Below are 13,500 nucleotides of genomic sequence, written 5' to 3' on the forward strand. Positions count from 1 at the left end.
AGTATTTTTATGCCTGTGCCCTTTCTGAAACAATTGGTTATTGACCAGAAGTTTGTTTTCTTTAGAGTTAGTCAACAAAAAAAACAAAAGCAGATAGGAAGAGTTTTCCACCAGAGACCATTTTCTGAACTTTGCAAGTCAACATGGAATCACTGGGGAATAGTGTGACTCCTAGAAGAGTGAAAAGAAGAAAACACCAGAAAGAAAATTCTAGACAATAAAATAACTTCTGCTTGTGATGCTGCCCATTTTCAGCAGAAAAGGACTAATAGCTGGAGCTTAGCTGAGAGGAAAGTGAGGCTGAGTTTGGCCCTTGCTGCTGGGATGTCTGTCTGTTAGAAGGAATCTGCCAGGTATCAGCATGCTAAGTCATGCAGACAGAAAATACGTAGTGAAAAAATTAATGTTAAAATTCTATAATGCAAGTTGACACATTTAAGAACTTCATCAACAGGTTAGTCTGTCATATTCTCGTATCAACTATAATGATGGAAATCAGCATAGTAAAGAGAGGGGAATGAGAGACGGGAAAATGGGAGAGAAGAAACAAAGACATGTTGCTTTTTAATAGATTGATCATTGATTTAAAGTACTATAGCATTTAAGGGGTATATCTTCACACCTCTGTGTATGTGTCTCTGTAACTACCACCAAAGCTTGAGAGCCATTTCATAATCAAATGACTTGTTTAAATCAATCCATCTTTCCATTGTAAACACCATAACTTTAATGAAATGTTAGGGTTTTGTTATTTTTTCCCAGTTCATTAGCTTTATTTATATTTCACACATAAGGTAAACCATCTAGTAATTGTCTCTCATTTTCTTACTTATGTAAATTAGCAAATTTACTCAAATTTCATACATTTTTGTTCTAAAAGGCATGCTTTCACCTTTTAAACAACACAGTATTCCATCTAGACCATAAACCACAGTTCTTTATCCAGTCATCTATTGATTGGCTTTTAGGTTGATGTCACATTTTAACGATCATGAATAGTGTTTCTCTGAACATAGAAGTGCAAATATCTTTTCAAATTTTCATATTCTTTGGATCAATGTTCAACTGTGGTTGCTGGACCATAAAATGTTTCTATTTTTAGGTATTCAAGGAATCTCCACTCCATTCTTTTCTAACACATTTTCAATATATTTTCTTTGTCTTTAAAAAATTGAAGTAACATTGATTTATAATAGTTTAAATGTCTAGAGTGGCCGTTGGAGGTGCGCTACTCTCTGGACCCCGAGAACCCGACGAAATCATGCAAGTCTCGGGGCTCGAACTTTCGAGTGCACTTCAAGAACACTCGGGAAACGGCTCAGGCCATCAAGGGCATGCGTATTAGAAAGGCCACTAAGTACTTGAAGGATGTCACTCTGCAGAAGCAGTGTGTGCCCTTCCGGCGTTACAGTGGTGTTGGGAGGTGTGCCCAGGACAAGCAGTGGGGCTGGACACAGGGTTGTTGGCCCAAAAAGAGTGCTGAATTCTTACTGCACATGCTTAAAAATGCAGAAAGTAATGCTGAACTCAAGGGTTTAGATGTAGATTCTCTGATCATTGAGCATATCCAGGTGAACAAAGCACCCAAGATGCACCCAGAACTTACAGGGCTCATGGGCGAATTAACCTCTATATGAGCTCTCCCTGCCACATTGAGATGATTCTCACTGAAAAAGAACAGATTGTTCCTAAACCTGAAGAGGAAGTTGCACAGAAGAAAAAGATATCACAGAAGAAACTGAAGAAGCAAAAACTTATGGCCTGGGAATAAGCTCAGCATAAAATAAAAAATCTAAGTAGACTGAAAAAAAAAGAGTTTAAATGTCTATATGCTTTTAGGGGTACAATTTATAGGCACATTATATGCCCACTACCAATGGGCCAATATCCCTTCACCACAGTCCATCAGATGTTTACAGCCCACCCTGCTATTACTATGTTGTATCCCTCAGGGCTTGTTAATAATTGTTGGGTGTGCTTGAGTTAGGTGTATCTTTGTTTATATCCATTATATATTCTTGATTTGTCATTGTATGTCTTTATTTCTATCATTTTTGACAAAAAGTCTATTTTATTAGAAATGAGAATTAGTAGTTCTCTCTTCTTTAAAAAAACAAAAGAAAACAATTATTTTCTTGGAACACTTTAACCAGCCTTTCACTCTGAGTCTATGTTTGTCTTTTGGTGGCTGGGGTGGGATTGGGCTACACATGGCAATGTTCAGGGTCTACTTCTGGCTTTGTGTTAAGAAGTATTTCCTGGTGGTGCTCAGGGGACTATATGTATTGTCAGGGATCGAACTAGGATTGGACAAAAGTAAGGCTTAACATCTGTCCTATATCTCTGGCCCTTGTTTATGGATTTTTAAATAGTTCATAGTTATAATCTCAGGTGTCTGTACTTTATATTGTCTCTATGTACATATATTGTTTTCTTGAGGAAATTCCAAATTATTTTTACAATGATTGCTTTGCTAATTTTTTCTGCATGCACATCCAAATTGTTTCTTTAGTATTCCTCTCAGTGGTATTGGAGTTTTGGATCTTGGTTTGGTGTTTTCCTATGTTTATATGGCTATTGTGGGATGATAATGAGGTAAAAATTCGTGATCTGTCTCAGTGTGGCTATTGGGTGGGAATAGAACAACTTAAAGGAAGAGTTTCACTTTGTTTCTTTGCCTACCTGACCAAGCTGGGTCTCTATCTATGAAAAAAATCTGCATTCTCATTCTTTTCAGGATTATGGCAGAATCTTTGACCTAGTCATTCACAGAAGACAGTGGAGGGGACTTAGCCTATAGTTCCGCCTCTAGCCTCAAACACCAGGACATAATGTTTGGTCCCAGTGTCCATTTCATATCAGTATTATAGTCTTTCATCCCCATCAGGAAATTTACTGATACTGGAGCCTATAATGTACACAGTATCTGTCTTACTCCAAAGGGTCAGGTCTGTCAATAGTAATAGTGGCCGCTGCTGTATGCCATGTCATGAATCCCTTCCCTGTTCTCAGCTCTTCTCTACTGTAAAGGTGAACAGTTAACTACCTTTAGAGGTCCTAAATGGATCTCTTAGTCAAAGTAGGTTGTGAGCTAGTCAGATTTCCCTTGAGATTTATAGTTGATTTCTGGTTGTACTCTTCCTTCAATTGTCTTTATGAATATGCCATACTTTATATAGTCAACTCCACACTCTATTAGGATTTTAGCTGATTTCTCATCTATGATTAAATATATGACAGGGGGATAAAATTCTACAGCAAAAACTATGTTTGTGTCCATGATTTTTTTTCAAAGCAAAGTATTTTTTCATTAAATGAAATTTTAGAAAGATGTGAGAGGAGAGAAAGAGGGGTCATATACATGATTTTTAGGAAAAGTCCATTATTAAAAAAACAAAGTCAAATAGAATAAATGTTTTCAAGTCTTTTGATATTTTTATTTTATTTATTTATTTATTTATTTTTGGGTCACATCTGGTGATGCACAGGGGTCACTCCTGGCTCTGCATTCATGAATTACTTCTGACAGTGCTCAGGGATGCTGGGAATCGAGCCTGGGTTGGCCGCGTGCAAAGCAAACTCCCTACCCGCTGTGCTATCGCTCCTCCAGCCCTGATCTTTTTATTTTTTAAGTCAAATATGCTCAATTTAACTTCATATACTTGGCAATGAGCAGTAGTTTCAGAGCTCTTAATAGGTCTTTCTAGGAGTATGACTATAGTGGGCAGTATTTCCCATATTTTAACCCAGACTCCTTTTCTCATGTACCACTTAAGACAATAGTAGAGGAGAATCTTGGAAATTTCAAACTGAATTGGTGTTTGAGAGGAATTGTTTAAAAATGGAGACTATACAGATAAGCACATCTTTTTTAAAGCCACAATTCTATGTAATTGTCAACCAGGCTTCATGCTTAACTGTATCCTATTATGGATTTCTACCCAAAGAAAAGTCTTTATAGTCTGTTAGCTTCTCAGGATGGGACTTTCTTCTCCCTATCAGAGTTTCCCTCATTCCCTGATGTTTCTTTTGGCTATGTGAGAATGAAAAATACGTTACTTCCTAGACCTTTTCTATCCAAATGTATTTTATATAAAGATTGAAAGAATATTATATAAACATGTTCAGGGTAAAGAGACATAAAATTTTAGTGGCTTTAATGCTTTTTTATAGGTATAACATCAATTTTGTTTTTTTTTTCTTTCTTTTTTTAGTTTTATATTGAATCACCATGTGGAAAGTTACAAAGCTTTCAGGCTTAAGTCTCAGTTACACAATGCTCAAACACCCATCCCTTCACCAGTGCACATATTCCATCACCAAGAATCACAGTAAAGCTTCCACCCCCCCCCCACTTCCCCAGCCCCCCACCCCGCCTGTGTAGCTGATAAATTTCACTTTACTTTCTCTTTACTTTGATTACATTCAATATTTCAACAAAAACCTCACTATTATTGTTTCGAGTTTCCTCCCCCAAAGTCAGACCTGCTGGAAAGGAAGCATTTGACAATTTGTTTTCCATTTCTGAGAATGAATAGATATGAGGTCGTGTGGCTACAATAGTGGTCACAAGGTTTTGGATTTCTGTATTTTAGTAACTAAGTCCAGAGAAATTTCTGCCAGAAGTTGCATCATTGCTAGATCGTACCTATCTGCTACATTATATTCCACATATGAGTGCAATCTTTCTATGTCTGTCTTTTTCTTTCTGACTCATTTCACTCAACATGATACTTTCCATGTTGATCCACTTATATGCAAATTTCATGACTTCATGTTTTCTAAGAGCTGCATAATATTCCATTGTGTAGATGTACCAAAGTTTCTTTAACCAGTCATTTGTTTTGGGGCACTCCGGATTTTTCTAGATTGTGGCTATTGTAGACAGTGCTGCAATGAACATAGACATGCAAATGTCATTTCTATTATACCTTTTTGCGTCTCCGGGATATATTCCCAGGAGTGGTATTGCTGGGTCAAATGGGAGCTCAATTTCTAATTTTTTGAGAATCGTCCATATTGTTTTCCAAAAGGGCTGAACATGTCGGCATTCCCACCAGCAGTGAAGAAGAGTCCCTTTCTCCCCACATCCGCTCCAACACCGGTAGCTTTTGTTTTTTTGGATGTGGGCCAGTCTTTGTTGTGTGAGATGGTATCTCATTGTTGTTTTGATCTGCATCTCCCTGATGATTAGTTATGTCGAGCATTTTCTCATGTGCCTCTCAACCATTCAGATTTCTTCTTTGGGGAAGTTTCTTTTCATTTCCTCACCCCATTTTTTGATTGGGTCAGCAGTTTTCTTCTTGTGGAGTTCAACCAGTGCTTTTTATATTCTTGATATCAACCCCTTACCAGATGGGTATTGGGTAAATATCCTTTCCCATTCTGAAGGCTGTCATTGTACTTTGGTCACTGTATCTTTTGAGATGCAGGAGCTTCTTAGTTTAAGGTAGTCCTATTTATTTATCTCTGTTTTCACTCGCTTGGCCAGTGGAGTGTCAGCTTTGAAGATACCGTTGGCTACAATGTCATGGAGGGTTTTGTTGATCTTGTCTCCAATGTAACAGGTATAACATTAATTTTAAATGAAAAGGTGAATTATTATAAAAAACAAAGAAAAATATAGAAAAATCACTTTTTTAAAAACTTGCAAATAATCTGTCACTGTTTAGACTTTACTTTTCTCTCATTTTCTGTTTAGGTACTGTAAGTTACAATACTGCTGATAACAGAGTTTTAGTCTTACAGTTTTTCAACTCCATACTCATCACCAGTGTCAATATCCCTCCAGCAATGTCTCAAGTTTCCCTATCACCCTTGGTCAACTCATTTTTCTGTAAAAATTTAATTATAGTTTGATTATATGTTTTATAATAGTGTTATTGCTTATGGTTTTGGTGTACAGTTATCTTACTGCTTCATCACCAAACTGTCCAAATTCCTCAACCAACGTTACCTTCACTTACTCATTCCCCACTTTCATCTCCCACCATCCTTCTTAACTGGCAAAATATTGCTTTAATCTCAACATACAGGGAAATATATTATAAAAATTTTGTGCATATTATTCTAGAACATCTGTGCTGATTTCTCATCAAACTGTTGTCTCATTTAATTCTCATTTTTGTTTTATTTATTTTTAACACAGTTAAATATGTCTTTGTATTCTATTTTCCTGAGGGTTTAAAAGTTACTTTTTCACAGAAATTTGGTAACATCTTGCATATGGATGTATGTAGAATGCTAACTATAGGATTTCAAGTTGTAACAAGCTTTCTGTAACTTATTAAGAATATTAAGGACAACTTAATTTAAGGTAATCAAAGCTGGTTGGCCCTTTCCTATGATACACCCTACCAATTCTAACTCTTACATGGAAGTTTCTATGGGCAATCAAATTTTCCATGCTCCCTGGAGCTAGCTCAACTGTAGTTTTGCTGCATTTTTTGAGGGTCCTTGCAAAGTTACTAAATACCATTTCTCTTTTACAAATGTCTATTCAATCCACCAGTCCCTCCCAGTCAAGTTTCCTTTGGATCCAGCTTAATATATATTTCTCCTGGTATCTATTGGTAAATGTCAACTAGGACTTAGAGTTCTTTCAGAATGTGGTGCTATTCCTTATAGCAGACCTAGTGATTACTGACCCGAATATGTGTGTGTGTGTGTATATATATATTGCTTTTTGGGTCACACTCAGCGATGCACAGGGGATACTCCTGGGTCTGCACTCAGAAATTCTGGTGGTGCTTGGGGGACCATATGGGATTCTGGGGATCAAATCTGGGTTGGCCGTGTGCAAGGCAAATGCCCTACCTGCTGTGCTATCGCTCCAGCCCTGACCCAAGTATATTTTGACCTAATCTTTTGTAACTAGCTTTAGTTACTGACAGATGGTGGATCACAGTGCAGGGCACTAATAGTGTCCAATAATGTAGGGGCCTCTGCATTAATTTTAAGTAAGAGGCAAGTTATACTCTTAACACATGGAAATAAAATTCTTCTGGTTTTGAAATTTAAAATATGGATCAACCTTTATATCTAAATACAAATTCTTAGTAATCTTTCTAGTGAGAACTCTGACCTTGGCACAGCAGACTTTTCAAGTTCGAGAATTCAACCTTCTCTTCACCTCTGCTGTACTTGTAAAATCTCAAGATAGTCACTAGCTTTTTCCAATCTTATGATGATAGGAAATGGAAACATTCTCATTTATCCAGTGGGACCTATGATTTTCATAGTTCACCTTGAATTACATTATTTTTCTCTATAGCATTGATACAACTCAGAAAGAGCCATCTGATCCCATTGTTCTTGTGGTTACTGTTTCTCAAATGCCTGTGATAAAACACCTGCCATGCATTCCCTTCTGCCAGAATCTTATTTTAGTTTACTACATGTGAAGATTGTAACAGTCACACTCTCACCAAATTCCAAGACCTTTGATACTGCACCTGACAGCCAGGATAGTGCTTTTATCAGCTGACCAGCAGGTGGACAAGCTTTAGAATTCCCATTGTAGACTCTGTTTTCTCAGTTGCTTTGGACACCAACCATCTTAGGTGATGTTTCCTGGAAACTTTGAGACTCTGAGACTGAGATTTACATGCCAGAAGTTCATAAGAAATTGATCTTGGGAACAATACTTGTGAGGAAGTGAAAGAAGCTGTGTCAGAGGGAGAAGATAAATTGCAACAGTGACAGTAAGGTCCTCTGAAAATCCCATGGAGAAGTCTCATGTGATAGGTGCTCTTCAAAATAGTTTCAAAGTGTAATGTAGTATGTGCACCTATTAATTATACACACCTGTGTATATAACTTATATGTAACATTACATAACTTATTTAATACAATATAACTTAATAATGCAATATAACGTTATACAACATATGTAAGCTGAGAGTATCTTGCCCGCATGGCAGAGCCTGGCAAGTTACCCGTGGTGTATTCGATATGCCAAAAACAGTAACAACAGGCCTCACAATGGAGACATTACTGGTGCCCGCTTGAGCAAATCGATGAGCAACGAGATGATGGTGATATAAGTTTCAGTTACAAATTATAAGTGTCCATTGTTTTAATTAGAACAAGAACAAGGAAAAAGAAAGCCAAGGTAAAAGAAAAGAAAATGAGAAAGAAATCCCTTCAAAGTAATTCCAAGTAGAGGTAACAGAGTTAGGCCATTGCAGCTCTGTAGCAATTGATTATTCCCTGCAGAACAACTTCAATGAGAGAAGATAGCTTTAGATGGGGCAGTTTATTAATATATTTTTGATTTTAGTTTTGGGACACATTTAGCTATTCAGGGCTTAATCCTGGCTCTGCTCAGGGATTACTCTTGGTGGGCTAAGGATACAATATGAAGTACTGGGGATCGAATCTGGGTCTGCCATATGTAAGGCAAGTGCCTTACCATGTATACTATTATTCTGACATTCAAGAGGACAGTTTATTTGAACCTGGGGCAATGTCCACAGAAGAACTCGGCTATGAACTTTTAGCAGTCATCATACTTGACCGTTGAGAGAATTTACAACTTCATCAGAAAAGTGAAATGTACAGCACACTATAGTATTCACTATGATGTGATTTGGGATTGCTAGTTATATGTATAAAAATATATAACAGGCTTAACATCTAAAGAACACAAATCCTGTGGTTTTATTCTTTCTCCTACCCAATTTAGTATTTTTTCTTTGTAAATATTATTGTAATATATATTTTGCGCTCAGGCCATAGATTTTGTTTTATTTCTTTCCCCATATAAAATTCCAGAAAATCCTCAAAGATATAACTCCAAAAATATATTTTTGAGCTAAAGCAATCCTTGGGAAAAAGAAAATGGGAGGAATCAACCTCCCCAACTTCCAACTCTACTACAAAGCGGTAGTCATTAAAACAGCATGATACTGGAACAAAGGCAGAGCTGCAGACCCATGGAACAGGATTGAATAATCTGACATACACCCCAAATATATGATCATCTAATCTTTGATAAGGGAGCAAGAAATGTGAAGTGGAGCAAGGAAAGCATGTTTAACAAATTGTGCTGGCAAAACTGGAGGGCTACATGCAAAAAAATGGGCTTAGACCTCCATCTATCACCATGTACAAAAATCAGATCAAAATGGATTAAAGACCTCAACATCAGACCAGAATCCCTAAGGTACATTGAAGATAAGGTCGGCAAAACCCTCCACGACATTGAAGCCAAAGGTATCTTCAAAGCTGACATGCCACTGGACAAGCAAGTGAAAACAAAGATAAATAAATGGGACTATCTCAAACTAAGAAGCTTCTGCAACTCAAAAGAAACAGTGACCAAAATACAAAGACAACCCACAGAATGGGAAAGGATATTTATGCAGTACCCATCCGATAAAGGGTTGATAACAAGGATATACAATGCACTGGTTGAACTCCACAAGAAGAAAACTGCCAACCCGATCAAAAAATGGGGTGAGGAAATGAACAGAAACTTTCCCAAAGAAGAAATCCGAATGGCTAAGAAGCACATGAGAAAATGTTCAACATCACTAACCATCAGGGAGATGCAGATCAAAACAACAATGAGATATCATCTCACACCACAGAGACTGGCCCGCATCCCAAAAAACAAAAGCAACCGGTGTTGGTGTGGATGTGGGGAGAAAGGGACTCTCCTTCACTGCTGGTGGGAATGCCGACTGGTTCAGCCCTTTTGGAAAACAATATGAACGATTCTCAAAAAGTTAGAAATTGAGCTCCCATTTGACCCAGCAATACCACTCCTGGGAATATTTCCCGGAGAGGCAAAAAGGTATAGTAGAGATGACATCTGCATTTCCATGTTCATTGCTGCACTGTTTACAATAGCCAATAGTCACAATATGGAAAAAACCAGAGTGCCCGAAAACAGATGATTGGCTAAAGAAACTCTGGTATATTTACACAATGGAATACTACGTAGCTGTCAGAAAACATGGAGTCATGAAATTTGCATATAAGTGGATAAGTGGATCAACATGGAAAGTATCATGCTGAGTGAAATGAGTCAGAAAGAAAGAGACAGATATAGAAAGATCGCACTCATATGTGGAATATAAAGTAGCTGAGAGGTACAAGCTTACAATGTTGCGATTCCTGGCAGACATTTCTCTGGACTTAGTTATAAAATAATAAAATACAGAAATCCAAAACTATGCTGCTGCTAGTGCGGCCTCTGGACCTCATATCTCTTCATTCTCAGCAATGGAAAACAAATTACCAAATGCTTTCTTTTCAGCAGATCGACTTTAGGGGGGAGAAACTCCAAATCAATAATAGTGAATTTTTTTTGTTGAAATATTGAATGTAATCAAAGTAAAGTGAAAGTAAAGTGAAATTTGCCAGTTACACATGCGGGGTGGGGGCTGGGAAGGTGGGGGGAAGGGGGGAGGTATATCGTGATTCTTGGTGGTGGAATATGTGCACTGGTGAAGGGATGGGTGTTTGAGCATTGTATAACTGAGACTTAAACCTGAAAGCTTTGTAACTTTCCACATGGTGAATCAATAAAAGAATTAAAAATAAATAAAAAAATATATATTTTTGTCTTTTCACCTCTTACAAGTATACTGCTGATATTTTTGTAAGTCACTTTAGTCATTTATTCCATCGAAATTGCCTTTTAATTGAAATCCTGTTTTATATAGTCTTGCCTTCTCTTTTTCAGTTTTCATGTGTACTGACCCCTTAAACATGTAAATAATACCATTTCACACTTTTGCTTACACTCATGACTTGCTATTATTTAGGAAAAAAGTATAAAAATTTCATCAAGTTTTATGAGTTTTCGTGTCCTTTGGTGCATTATTGTGTCTTTACTGATTTCTCTGACCTTAGTTTTGCTTCCCTCATGTGACAGGTACTATTAAGGTCTCCTAATTGTCATTTCCTTTCCTTCTTGCTAATAGAATTCCCACCTTCCCATCCCCCAGAGTATCACCACTCCCAGGTGATGGAGCAAGACTAATTCAGTCAATTACGACAACCCCTGCATTTTCAGCTTATTTCCATAATTCCAGGGCTTTGTGAGGGGTGTTTAAGAACCATTTCTAGGCTCGAAGTACCAATAAAATTTTTCCAGAGTTTTTCTAAACGGGTTTAAAATAATAACTTTCTTGTTGACAGGAGATGATGGGCTTATCACACAGGTGCTTCCTCATTTTTCTTGCCAGAACATAGACATAATGTCTCAAACCACCACAGATATCTTGTGGCCATGAGAAAAAGACCAAAAGAATAACAGAGATGCTGGCCCTGAAATTGTTGGACTTCTGAACCAATCTCTTTATTTTTTGAACAGTAAGCCATTTTCCACCTCCAAAGCAAACCTATACATTTATTCTTCTCTTGCCTAAAACTCTTTCTCCCATATCCTTACAGGAGTGTTCCTCTTCACCTAGTTCCTTTCTGATTATCCAATCACAAAGAGTACCATTCCTCTAACTATGCTCAGGTACACTGTCATAGTATATGTATTTAAAGAAACTGATAAGATTTTTGTGAGCATATCTCATTTTATTACTTTTGAATGATCTCTTATAAAATATGCACACATGAATGTACCTGCCATGAGAATGGGCATGTTGTTTTCTTATTTAGTGTTGTTATATCCAACACTTAGATTAAGGCTTAGCATAAAGTAGGTGTTAATGAAAATTTGTTGAATAAATGAATGCTGCCAAATGTTAGCTACATTAGTAACCTCTCTAGCTTCATAGTTCTGTTATTTTAGGCAGAGATCAAGAGTAATGCCATTTATATGTACCTTACTGTACTGTGAAAATCAGGATAGTGCATGTAGGTGTGTGGGAGAATAGAGAGCATTCAACAGTACAAGCTTTGAGATTGTTATGATACCTGCCTTTTCTCATTTCTTTTTGTTGTGCCGTAAACATTGCAAGTTTTCCTCTTTTATTAGACACTTGTATATGCACAAGAGTTATAAGCGTAGGAATCTGGCAAAATCAAATAAAATGCCTTGATCATTCTGTTTATTGCAGCAGACATCTGGGAGCATGCTGGTTGCTAAATTTGAATATGGCATTACCTGGTATGGGAACTGCAAAGTAGAATATCTTGAATTTAGTGTGTCAAGGGTAAAGTCAACATATAGGCAATTGTTAGCAGAGTGTAGTGATAAAAACGTGTTTATGTAGAAAGTGATTGGGGATTTAAAAATCAGACTAATTATAGAAATGAAACCAGAAATTGGGCTTCATCAGATTAAGTGGGGTGGGGGCAGAAATAGACATTAGGGAAAGATGTCATTGAGTTGACAGAAATAAGTATTTGGGGCTATTTTAACCTATTGTTTACAGAGGTGTTAGAGAAAAATTTAGAAGAGCAGAGAGATTATTATTTTTATTGTAAAGTAGAATTACACTTTATAGCATCCTCCCCGGACTGGAGCAACAGCATAGTCGGTAGTGCATTTGCCTTGCATGCGACTGACCTGGGTTTGATTCCTCCGTCCCTCTTGGAGAGCCCGGGAAGCTACCGAGAGTATCCCGCATGTATGGCAGAGCCTGGCAAGCTACCCATGGCGTATTCGATATGCCAAAAACAGTAACAACAAGTCTCACAATGGAAATGCTACTGATGCCCACTCGAGCAAATTGATGAACAATGGAATGACAGTGCTACAGTGCAGTGCAGCGTCCTCCCCATTGTTCCCTCAATATGCAAAAAATTAATAAGGACAATGAAATTTAATTATTGCTAGATATGAGCCGATGAAAATTTTACTACAGAAGAAGTAAACATAAGAAGCCACACAAGGAGGGATATGAGACCCTGGTGGAAGTACACAGACATTGACACTGGTGGTGTGTGTGGAGCTGGAATGTTGTTTGCCTGAAGGTCTTTTATTAACAGTATTGTAAATCACAGTGCCTAAATAAAAGGTAAAAACAAAATGAAAACAGTGACAAGAAAAAGGAATTTAACTCTGATAATAGTCCTCACTTACTGGAGCGGTGATGTATTATAGTACAAAGAGGACTGCAATTAGATCAGGAGAAGTGCATTTGAGTGATGATTACTTAATTCACTACATAATATTTATTATTTATAGCATCTTCTATTCTGGACTTTACTGGATGCTGAAATACAATGTGGAATTTAGCCAGCGAAAACAATGAACCAGTTGGCAAGATATTAAAATTTTCAAAAATTGGAGGCATCATAATTTTCAATCCTAGTAATAATAAAATTTCAAGCTTACAATATTCTAACTCCAAACCCACCACCAGGGCTAGCGTCCCTCCAACAATGTCCCAAGGTCTCCTCCCAACCACCACCCTACCTCCTTATCAACTGCATTAAATAAAAAGCAATAATACCAAGAATATAGACAAATGCCTTTATATTACCTCCATTCAACAATATTATTAATCCTCACTCCCAAACCCTTGGATATGCAAAAAATTAATGGAGTGTACAACTTCTGTAGTTAGAGAAGATACATAGAATGTG

At 37.2% G+C, this 13,500-nt stretch overlaps 1 pseudogene; it reads left to right on the plus strand.

Annotated features, from left to right (window-relative positions):
* Window positions 1-1,229: 1,229 nt before the first annotated feature.
* Window positions 1,230-1,771, plus strand: LOC101551354 (60S ribosomal protein L17-like; annotated as a pseudogene).
* The last annotated feature ends 11,729 nt before the right edge of the window (window positions 1,772-13,500 follow it).

Source organism: Sorex araneus, chromosome 3, assembly GCF_027595985.1.
Source record: "Sorex araneus isolate mSorAra2 chromosome 3, mSorAra2.pri, whole genome shotgun sequence".
Taxonomy (NCBI): domain Eukaryota; kingdom Metazoa; phylum Chordata; class Mammalia; order Eulipotyphla; family Soricidae; genus Sorex; species Sorex araneus.